This window comes from Anoplopoma fimbria, chromosome 10 (assembly GCF_027596085.1).
Source record: "Anoplopoma fimbria isolate UVic2021 breed Golden Eagle Sablefish chromosome 10, Afim_UVic_2022, whole genome shotgun sequence".
Lineage (NCBI taxonomy): Eukaryota > Metazoa > Chordata > Actinopteri > Perciformes > Anoplopomatidae > Anoplopoma > Anoplopoma fimbria.
In genome coordinates this window covers 23,944,027-23,956,050 of record NC_072458.1, presented here as the reverse complement: position 1 = coordinate 23,956,050, position 12,024 = coordinate 23,944,027, and the positions used below count along the sequence as shown (strand labels likewise).

General features: G+C 40.3%; 1 protein-coding gene across 1 annotated transcript in view; it reads left to right on the top strand.

The window, feature by feature from the left end:
- Positions 1-12,024, top strand: part of LOC129096877 (semaphorin-6D-like) — a 71,104-nt gene that overhangs the window by 18,856 nt on the left and 40,224 nt on the right. The gene's annotated exons all lie outside the window — the stretch shown is intronic.

Sequence of the window (12,024 nt, the reverse complement as noted above, 5' to 3'; positions counted from 1 at the left end):
GTGTGTGTGTGTGTGTGTGTGTGTGTGTGTGTGATATATCTTCTCTATAAAGTAGAGAGTAGTAAACTAGAACTGATATGATAACAAAATGTTTTACGGATGTCAATGATTATCACAATATATATTTATTATTAATATTATTATTATTGTTATTATTATATAGAAAATAACATTATAAAATAATGTTAATGCACATGGTTTAAGTTTCTTTTTCCTTTTTCCATTCATAAAAGGAATGTTACTGACATAACATCTACATCTATCAATGAGGTCATCACAAATACATAAATGTAGCAATAAATATTTAATATATAAAATAATCATATTTGTTTACATTCACATGGTTTTTGGGATAAAATACTAAAATAAATTAACAGTTTTAAGAGAATTCTCCTGAAGACAGAACAGTAAAGAAAGCAGAAGGTTAATTATGGGATATAATATTCAATCATTTATTATTAGAACAGATTGTTGACGGTTTATTATGTACTTATAGAAGTACTTCCTCTTTTTGAAGGAAAACACATTCAAAAATAACTTTATTGAAAATAAATCTCATAAATATACATAGTTTTTGTAATAAGTATTTTCAAAAATGTTCTAATAAGTATTAGGGGTTTGGTTTTGAAATCCAAAAGGAGCAGATGACAAATAATAATATGGTATTTCTGATGATTTTATACAGAACTCTTAATTTTGTTACAAAAATACTACAATTTTATATAAAAGTATTTTCTTCTCCATCTTTCCTCTTATTATGTTTATTCTGACGGAGATAAATACATTAAACTGCTGCTGACACCGCAGTGATGTCATCGGGTTAAATTAGCATATTCATGAGGGAGAACAGGTGTGGAGAACTCTGTTCCCATGGCAACGCTTGCTAATCGGTGCACTAATGACCCGATTTAAGGAGCATCACGGTTTGTCCGCTCAGATAACAGGACGCTTCACAGCCCGGTATCTGCGTTTCCCATGATGCATTTCACCTGAGAGTATGTTCGCTCCTGTGTTGTGGAAATTACTTTTTGAAAGAATGTAAAGTATGGAACTTTGTTTTGTTTCTCATCTTCTGAAAGACTAAGAAGTAAAATAAGAAACTTGTTGAGGAAAGTTTTTTGGTGTCAAAGCGGAGACATTTAAAGGGCAGTTTGAGGGTTTTGTGACTTGTTCTAGAGTTGAGGTTCAATTCAGGTGTAGTACATATAAATAAGTAATACAAAAACATATGTGTGTGTATATATATATATATATATATATATATATATAAACAACATCCTTCCTCTACCTCTGATACTGAACGTCCAGTCGTTTTATTCTCATTCTAGTTATTCGATTGTTGTCAGTTTTGGCTTCCGTCAGTCATCACAACATATTATTATTAATTGATTGATTGATTGATTGATTGATTGATTGATTGATTGATTGATTGATTGATTGATTCCACCAGACTGCTAGTCCTCTTCTCTGGTCGTTATTGCTGCTGATCATCCTCTCATCCATTCCTCTGTGAATCTGTACCGACTGTATCTAACAATCCACACGTTGGCCGGTTCACTTCAGCGGTTTGAACCCAAAATATGCAGATTAAGCTGTGATTTAATCGTAATAAACAGAACAAAAGGTTGCTGAAATAACTCCATCATGATGCAGAACTTTGCTTTATCTTGCTTCGTCAGGTCTCTCCTCAAGATGACAAACAAACAGCGTTTAAAATGCTTGTTTTCTGAATGGAGTTTGGTTCCATTGGTGATACGATTGTTTCAGTTCTCTTCTGTTCACGTCTTTGCATCAGCCTTTATAGGAAAACACAGCTTCTTGTTGGTGGGAACACTACCTGATTAGCATATGTAGCATGTTAGCATTCTAATGTAATCGTGGGGGAAGTCCCCAATAATCGTCCAGATATTTCCACGTCATTTATTGGACAAAGATACAAGATTTTTTCTGCACCATTTTAGACAAATTATTGATCACCATAAGAATTTCAGCTCTAGGTTCATTCCTATCTTGTACAGATGAGTTCTCTCTGTGGTTGACCCGACCTCCAGCCGTCTGTTTCCTCCCGCCGGACAGGAAGTGGCGTCTGCGTTGTGTCTGAGCGATAATGAAACTGTGAGTCGGCTCTGAGAGGAGCAGCACCTCCTCGTCCTCAAAGGAACATAACTCCTATTTTTACACAAACCGCCCGCTGAGACGCTGCTCTTCTTCTGTCTCCGTGTTTCATCCTGTCGGCTGCTCTTCTTCTGCGTTTTATTGACAGCAGAGCCGCTGCAATGTGGGAATATTAAATATAATAATAATATGTGGTGTTTCTAGAGAGCAGGTTGTGTTTGGATGAGGAGGGAGGAAAGTCAGATGGAGACATGTGATTCTACGGGAGGTTAAAAAAACAATGTTATTAGTTTCATTCACTTTGTAGATTCAAAAGATTCAGGAAAATATATTTGAGTTTCCAATCTAGAGCCGAATCAGTCTTAACATAATAAAACATAAAATACTGTAAAAATACATAAAAGATACTATTGACTGTAAAACATTTAACAGGATAAACAGCTGTTTTCTTTTGGTTTCAAGCTATAAAATGCAACATTTCTGCATTAAAATGTCTCAAATTGACTCGACCTGTTATATAAGTTGTTGAGTTGTGTTTTAACATTATCAAAAATGTTTACAACTAGTTTCAAAACTCAGAAATCTGTAATTTAACGTGACTGCTAGGAACTTTCGTGACTAAATAATAATTTATTGTCTGATATCTGCTGAACACAGAAGAGTTGTTGTGATCATCATTTACCAAAAGAGCAGGTTCAGTCGGAGTGTCTCTCTGTGGAGTGAAGACGTGATCTGCTGTTCTTCTTCTGTGGTGGTTGATGTTGTTCTGATATCTGGGTCACAACAACCTGATGAGAACAGGAATAAATATGAAGACTTTCATATGAAGCTTCTTGTCTTCATCTGTCAGTTGTTCTGCGTTTCCTGTCATCAACATAACGTCTCTCTGTTATTCCCATAAAGTGCTCTCTTTCTGTCACAAGGCTTTCTGGGTAATTAGACCTCTCTTCTCTTCTTCTTCTCTGGTTTTACAGACACATGAGTCTGTTGTCTTCTCTGCTGTTCAAACGTTTCTCTGCTCTCATTCACCTGATTCTGTCTTTTTATATGATATTATATGTAATATTTCTGACTGAACCATTGGTTTGTGGACATCAGTTCTCAAGCCTCCAGTTTGGCATTTTGTCCATCGCCATCTTGGTTCTTGGCCGTCGCCATCTTGGTTCTTGGCCGTCGCCATCTTGGTTTTTAGCCGTCGCCATCTTGGTTTTTAGCCATAGCCATCATGGGGCTTGGTCACCGCCGTCTTGGTTTATTAGCCATTGCCATGTTGGTTTTATCATCTTAGTTTTTTATATTCTCCCCTGTCACAGTCACTTATCACCAATAGAGTTATACGATTTGGGCCAATAAAACACCACCAATAAAACCTTTAGTCAGCTATTAGTATCTGTATGGTTGTTTCCAGGTATTAGCCACGTCCATTTTTGAATCACTTCCTTCAAACTGAGAGTTTTCAATTTTACTTTTTGCCAATAAATATTAAAAACCAACTGAAAGATTACTAATTGAAATATATGAGAGAATAATCATAAAAATAAACTCTGTCAAACATAATTTAGCATAATTAAAAGCATCGTTGGCCTTAACTGAGTTGACCTTCTGCTGTGTTCTATTCTCTTGGACCATGTTGGACTTTAATGTTCGTCAAAATGAAGAAGCGTCTCAAACAGCGTCGTAGGAGTTGGTGTGAAGCAGATTTTCGGGGCGTTCGGTGACTCTCGGCCCGCCGGAGGAAGGTGCTGCTTGGCTTCGGTTTCAGGACTCGAGGAGGAAGAAAGTGAATCCTGAGCAGCATTTGGTGTTTTTAATTTGGCAGGAAGGAAAGTGAGATTTAAAGCTGTCATTAAAAGGAAGATTTGGCAGAAACAGTTTTTATCCGTCGGCAGCGTTTGAGCCAAGAGGGTCAGCTGTAAAAATAAGAAGCTCTGGTTTCCTGTAAAAACATCCTGAACACTAAAAGAACTCGTTTTATTACCAGTTTATTGTTCAGAGCTGCTTCCAACTTTTATCTGCCATTAAAACAAAAACCTGGAACAAAGGAGTGTTAATGTTCTTGGACTGAACTCTGATCAGGAAGACGAGTTAAAAGCTGTGTTTTAAATGTGTGATATTAACACAAACACAAACACAGACGACGTTTGAGACTTTTGTTCTGCTTAATTAATTTTAGATTCAGAGAGAAACAAAACGTCCTGATCTGGTTCCTGCTCCTCAGTGGATGGGCTCTGATCTGGTTCCTGCTCCTCAGTGGATGAACTCTTATGTTTTAAAGCTAATGAAAGTGATGAACCACACAAACACAAATCTTTGCCTATTTAGGACAAACCATTTGTCCTCCACTGTCCTCTCTCAGGTCAGGGATGAAGAGCAGAGATTATCCATGAAGGCCAGAGACCCCCCCCCCCCCATGTCCTCTGTTTTTACAGCATCGACCACAGACACAACAACAATGATCCCAAAGTCCAATCATAGAGCTGCAGGATGAGCTAAGCCCCGCCCCCATCCGCTACTCAGAGCGACGTTACCACGGAGACCACACTGTCACTAACTACACTCCATGAAAAAATATTCGTATTATATTAAAACTAAAAAAGGAATTTGAAAGAGAAGCAGACAGATGAGTCTACAACATGTGTTTGAAGAATACATCAGGATGAAAACAGGTTAAAAAGACAAGACATTTATTAAAATACATTCAGTAAACCTTCAGTAGCTAGCGTAGCATAGGCGTGCTAATGAATGCTATGCTAATGTTAGCTCCACTAACGTTTTATACACGTATACCTTTACCAACCTCTCCGGGTAACGAGTATAACTACAACGTAATGTTTAAACGAGCTCCAGATCCCTCCAATGAGTCTGTGGAAGCAGAGCGCTGCTACGCTGTGATTGGCCAGTCTGCCTTTGAGGGGCGGGACTTGGCTAAAGGTCAATTTCAGCCGTCATTTCTCCGCTCAGTTTGTTATTGAAACCATAATTTTCTCTTCTGTACAATCGAAAACATTAGTTATAGATCCGATATTGTAAAAAAAAAAAGAAAGAAAGTCTTACTTCCTGTCCAGCCTGGTTAAATATAAAGACGTTTTTGAGTCTCTATTTTGTCAAAGTGAAATATTTTGTTTAGAATAATCTGACACCAGATTATTGAGCCGCAGCTCGTGGATTAAAATCTTTATCACAGATTGTTATTGTTTTGTTTTCAGACATTTAAAGTCGATTCTTAAAGTTTTTCACTAAAACCTGCAAAGTGAAGCTGTAGATACGTTTATATTTAGTTCAGCTCCACATGAGTTCTGCTTTGATCAACGTCAGCAGCAGTTTAACATGTAAATCTGGCGGTTGTGATGTTTGTTGCTGGTTTGAAACCTCAGACTGCTGCTCAACAAACAGTTAATGTGTCCGTGGCCTCGATTCTGAGACTCTAAAAGGCTAAAGAAGGGGTTAATCTGTGTGTGTGTGTGTGTGTGTGTGTGTGTGTGTGTGTGTGTGTGTGTGTGTGTGTGTGTGTGTGTGTGTGTGTGTGTGTGTGTGTGTGTGTGTGTGTGTGTGTGTGTGTGTGTGTGTGTGTGTGTGTGTGTCTTTGAGCGGTTGGGGGGTGTTCGTCTGTTTTTGGGTTTAATCCGATAAGATTTGACCTCCTCCCCGTTTCCCTCCAGTCTTTATCCCCCGACTGGAGAACCCCCAACTCTTATACAGTTGTGTGTGTGTGTGTGTGTGTGTGTGTGTGTGTGTGTGTGTGTGTGTGAAGGCATGTCGCTAATGCTAATGCTAAGCGCCCTCACATGCTTTAAGAGCCTCCTGTTAGTTTGAACAGCAGTGAAACCTGGTTGTGTTTGATGAACCTCATCACCGTTAAACGGAACAGAACAAAGATCCATCCGCCTGTACGTAAACTAGTGCTGCATAAACCCAACGATTAAATGAACACGATCGACGTTAAAGATCTCTACTTGTAGAAAACTCTGCTGCAAATCAAAATCAGGTTTATGAAATGATTGTGCTTTTGGGTTAAAATAACTTCTGAAGAATGGAAGTCACATGACAAATAAATCAGCTATAATTTCCTGTTTTCTCGCGGGGGAAACCCAGCAGCTGTTTCTTGTAATTAAATGACAGTGTGGATCAGTAGATCCAGTAAATACTGTGTTATGAATCCAGATTAGACTGTGTTAAACATGAGGTAAACATCGGCTCCTCAAATGATCCAGTGAGTAAAGATATGTGATCATTCACTTCCCGTCTTACTTTCAGAAGGGTTGCCATGACAACTTCATATTACAGCAGCATTTTTCCATTCAAATGTATTTTGCTAATGCTAGCCCTTTTCCTTCCTCTATGAGCTGGGACATGTTGTTTGTGCGTCTCCTCTTGTCTCCTCTTTGTCCCACTTTGGTTTTTTCTTTTCCACCGTTAAACTTTCAGTCTTTGACCTGTTTTTTCTGAGCAGCTCCAAAACAAAATCAGCTTCTCCGTCTGATAAAAGAGGGAGTGGGGGGGATCGGTGTCGACCCTCCTATTGGTCATCTGGTCCTGGAGGTGGCCCACTTCCAGCAGGTGTTAGTCACCTGTTTTTTATTAAAGCGTGTCCCACATTGTGAGCTGTCTGCCCCAGAAACCTGCAGGAGACTCCCAATGTGAGACTGGCTTCACGCTCCTCTGGGAGTTGCAAAATAAGAGAAGAGAAGCCGGATCGTTATCTGAAGGTGATCTTCAGCGTCTCTGAGGTCTGAAGGTCCAGACGGAGACGTTTAAACTCCTCGCTGTTGAGCTGCAGATAAAGGATGGTTCTAGTTATTGTAGCATTTAACGTCCTTTCTATCAGTTATACCACTTTAATCTGCAGGTTTATGTACCTGTATTGCACATATTCTCCATAAATCCCTTGTAAAACCACCGTGGACCACTACACGGACCTGATTGGACTCAGAATAACTTGGACCCACCCAGACCTGCGTTTGGTCTTTATAACCAAGAACAGCGTGGACCCATGAAAAAAAATGAAAAAGAGCAAATTAAACCAAAGTAATAACACCATGAAATCTTATTTCAAGGTGTCATTTTAAAAGGTCCTGCTATATTTCACTATTAAAATCAAAGACTAAAGCTACAAAATCAGGTGTTTAAATTCAAATATTAGCCCACTTGAGCCTGCATGAAGCTCAAAAATGATTTTAAAACTCTCCTAATCCACATATTTCATACGTTTGCTGGTAAAATGATATGCAGAAACTCTCAGTATGTAAATGTATTAGATATATTGAAGACATCAGACTTTCTCTCATGTTGCATTACAGACTGTGAAGCTGAAAAAGTTAAATTAAAGCATTAATTCACTTCACGATCTGAGGTTTGACTGTAAAAACTCCTCCAGTCAAACTGATATTATGTGGCCTTCAACATGCTTAAAGCAGTGCATTGTGGGTAGTTCAAATCCTCCGTCCTCCCAGGAAACGGCTCTGAGACTTTAGAGGAGTTATTTTAGTTTGATCAGATTCCTTTCAGACTGAGGGGACGAATATTTAAATCTCATGGAGATGAAGCGCCGTGAGCTCCGAGCTTTTAATCTGCGTCTTCTTTTTTAACTCCGAGATAAAAGATGGGGACGGTTTCAGGAAGACTCAGACGTTGTGGACCGACGGATCTGCAGGACGTCCATCAGAATAAATGTGATGGACGTCGCCATAATATATAATAACTGATGGGGGGGGCTTCATAGAGGAGCTTACAGACGTCCTACGGAGAGAGGATCAACAGCCAGACTGCTGATTAACAACCAGGAAGAAGTGAAGACGTCATGGAGAATAAGAGGAAGAAACCTCCACCTCTAACCAAACCTCATTAATATTAAAGACATTCATAGGAATGGAAACAAGGAGTTAAAGGAGGTATCTCTTAATGTGAAATGTCATTGATTTAGTTTCGTTTGAGTTTAGTTTAGAAGGACTAAAGGAAGTGACGAATGCACACAACAACCAACACATGCAAGAATCATCCGAATACTTATCTTAACACGATGGGATGCAGAACAAAAAAGAAGAGCAGCTGGTACCGTTGTGACGTCAGGCTGGTTCAGAAAGTAATGACGCCGAGTTAAAAACCGTCAAAGGAGGTTTGTCATCCGCTACTTCCTGTCTTCATAAACGTCTTGTTGTCGTCGTCTTCGTCCGGTCGTTGGCGCCTTTGTCTCTTCGCCGTCTACGTTCCGTTGTCGTCCCCAATGCTGCCGCCTATGTCACGTCACTGGCACCTCCATCCAGCTACCGTCCATGTCCCGCGTCCCATCGTAGCCCATGTCCTGTTGTTGGTGTCTACTTCCTGTTGTCTTTGCAATCCAATAAAATATTTCCACACTAGAGAAGAACAGTCGATCTGGACTTGGAGCGCCTCTTATTTCAGCTGTTTGGTGTCTGGAGGTTCCACATTTGTCATTTCGGTTCGTACTAAACAAGACAGATGTGAAAAGAACCTAAAACCCTCCTGTTCAAAGTCAAACAAAGATTCCTGGTTAAAAGAAACCAACACTGACTGATGATAAAAGACAGGAATAGAACCAGCAGAATTTTCAGAGCAGAGTTTGTTGTTGCGTTAATAAAACCAAAGTTGTAATAAAATAGAATTATCTTTTAAGGTTTAAGGTAAACACCGTAAAACACCTTGAACTTCTTTTGTAAAAAGGCTCTTATTTTGAAAGGTTGTGTCGTATTTCAGCATGAAAATCAAAGACTAAAGCTCCAAAATCAGATGTTATCATGAAGCTTCAAAATGACCTTTTTTAAAACTCTTCTTAATCCAGATGTGATGATTGAATCCACATATTTCATACATTTGTTTATAAAATGACGATGTTATTGACTAGATTTACTGAAGACATCAGAGTTTCTCAAGCTGAAAACATGCTGCACACTTTAACTGCAGATTTGACATCATTCAATAGGAAAATGACAGAATTAAACAACTCAATCACATTTTTACATAAAACTAAACAAACACACCTCACTCATTACATTAATTAATGGAGGTTTTAATTAGTTTAGTTAGAATAAAGTGGAGCGGGTCAGTTCACAGCGTGAGAAACAGCAAACACAGCGAGACATCCTGTTCCATCAAAGGGAATAAACAATGTTCACAACAAGAGAAGTAAAAGAAAACCAGTCCGGTAATAAATGCTTCACGTTTTATCTTATCTTAACTCCACAAAGTTTTGGGGCGTTTTATGTTCCCGTCACATTTTTTCTTTCTGTAGCTTTGATTTTCACTTCAAAATAAAAGTCCTGCTCCTCTATGGAAACAGATCCATCATGACTAGAAGTAGAGAGAACTCAGACATGTGTTGAGTGCAGAATAACAGCTAGAATGACATAAATCATAGAAAAGAAAAAAACGAAAAGTTGAATATCTTTGATAAGTTATTTTACAAAATAATACAAAAATTGTGACAAGTGTGACCAATGTTTCCAGCCTCTCCTCTCCTCTCCTCTTCTCCTCTCCTCTCTCTCTCCTCTCCTCTCCTCTCTCTCTCCTCTCCTCCTCTCCTCTCCTCTCCTCTCTCTCCTCTCTCCTGTCCTCTCTCTCTCTCTCTCTCTCTCTCCTCTCTCTCTCCTCCTCTTCTCTCTCTCTCTCTCTCTCCTCTCCTCTCCCTCTGTCTCCTCTCCTCTTCTCTCTCTCTCCTCTCCTCTCTCTCTCTCTCTCCTCTCCTTCTCTCTCTCCTCTCTCTCTCCTCTCCTCTCTCCTCTCTCTCCTCCTCTCCTCTCCTCTCTCCTCTCCTCTCTCTCCTCTCTCCTCTCCTCTCCTCTCTCCTCTCTCTGGTCTCTCTCCTCCTCTCTGTGTTCATGACTGTTGGTTTCAGATGAATGAATCATGTCTTCCTAGTTTCAGAATGTAATGTTTTTATCAGAATCTGATTAAAATAAACGGTTTATTTGTGGCGAGATTTTAATTGAGACATGTAGAATAAAATGTTTTTGATGAAATATCACAATTTAAAGCTTCGTTTTGGCTGCTTTTTTCTAAATGAAGTGTTCCTGATACATGATGTGTTCAAGGACCGTCAGAGAGATGAAAATCTGTGTTCTGGTCATTCCAGCTTCTGTCTGCGATAAGCGGTGTCGTTGTGGAGGTTGTTTGCATCAGATCAAATGTTTGATGAGATCATAACGAATGCTGCCTCTGAGCAAGGCACTCAACCCGACAGCATGCTAACAGCTGGTAGCTGTCTCCTTCCTCCCCCTTTCCCATCATGCCCTCTCTCTCTCTCTCTCTCTCTCTCTGTCTCTCTCTGTCTCTCTCTCTCTCTCTCTCTCTCTCTCTCTCTCTCTCTCTCTCTCTGTCTCTCTCTCTCTCTGTCTCTGTCTCTCTGTCTCTCTCTGTCTCTCTCTCTCTCGATGTCTCTCTCTCTCTCTCTGTCTCTCTCTCTCTCTCTCTCTCTCTCTCTCTCTGTCTCTCTCTCTCTCTCTCTCTCTCTCTCTCTCTCTCTGTCTCTCTCTCTCTCTCTCTCTCTCTCTCTCTCTCTCTCTCTCTCTCTCTCTCTCTCTCTCTCTCTCTCTCTCTGTCTCTCTCTCTCTCTCTCTCTCTCTCTCTGTCTCTCTCTCTCTCTCTCTCTCTCTCTCTCTCTCTCTCTCTCTCTCTGTCTCTCTCTCTCTCTCTCTCTCTCTCTCTTCTATCAGTGTTTTGTTGCCTCTGAGTGAGAGATCGCGTGTTCATTAAAAAAACCAAGACTGATGGCTCCCCCCCCCCCCCCCCCTCTCATTTGTCTAATGGATGAAGACTTAAGCCCCTTAAAACACACCGTGCACGCTCGCCACTTGTGCACGTCCATCCATTAATTAGCTTAAGTGGACCCGCAGGCTTCCTCTTCCTCCCCCCTCGTTCTTCCTGGAAGACAACAGATCCGACCATCAGTCCTCCTTCCTGTCGGTTCTCCTCCTCCAAATATTTATGCCTTAAAGTGGCTCGATGACAAGCCTCCTCATCCTCCTCCTCTTCCTCCTCTCCTTCTGCCTCTTCCTCTTCCTCCACCTCCTCTTCCTTTATTTCCTCCTCCTCCACCTTTATCTCTGCTTCAGAGTGATTATGAGTCGGGCAGAGTTCTGTCCTCAGAGGAGATGGTGCTCAACATGAGGTCCAGGGACGGGGACGACGACGCTGGGAGGTCTGTGGGGGGGGAGGGGGAGGCAATTTACAAGGTGACCAGCGATCCAAAACCTCGAGACATTCAGTTTATTTTCATTTAAATTCTCCCATTAGAGAAGCAGAAATCGATCAATAATCATATTGTTATTTTAAATTAAACTTTAAACTTTTCCAGCGTTTTGGTTCAATCTTAGTTTTGACCTTCAGAGAAGTCCACGTTTACTCAGAAATAAACCAGACACCGTGCATTGTGGGTAAACTGTGTGAGTGTGTGTGAGAAAGTGAAGCGCTCATCACTGAGGAATGCTGGGAAACTGGAGGACGCAGGAAACAAAGTTTATCTGAGAAGAAAAAATACATTCCTAAATGTCAGCTTATCTCACGCACACACACACACACACGCACACACGCACACACACACACACACACACACACACACACACACACACACACACACACACACACACACAGGGTTTTATTGTCCGATGGCTTTTTAGGGACTTTGTTGAGAGTCTGAGCCGAGAGGACGTGAAGTCCTTTATTCAGTGAAATGCATGCTGGGAAGTTTCTAAAATGTTTTGATTGTTGGTAAAATCGTCGCCTTCTCTTCAGATTGGATTTATTCTGGTGTCAGATTTATAATTACTTCAGAGTTCAGAAACCATATAAATAATTTAGTAACGAGTTTTAAAGTCGTTCTGCTCACAAGGATGAAATAAAAAGATGAAATATTGATGACACATTATGTAGCTCAGTCTGGAGGACTTTATCATTAAA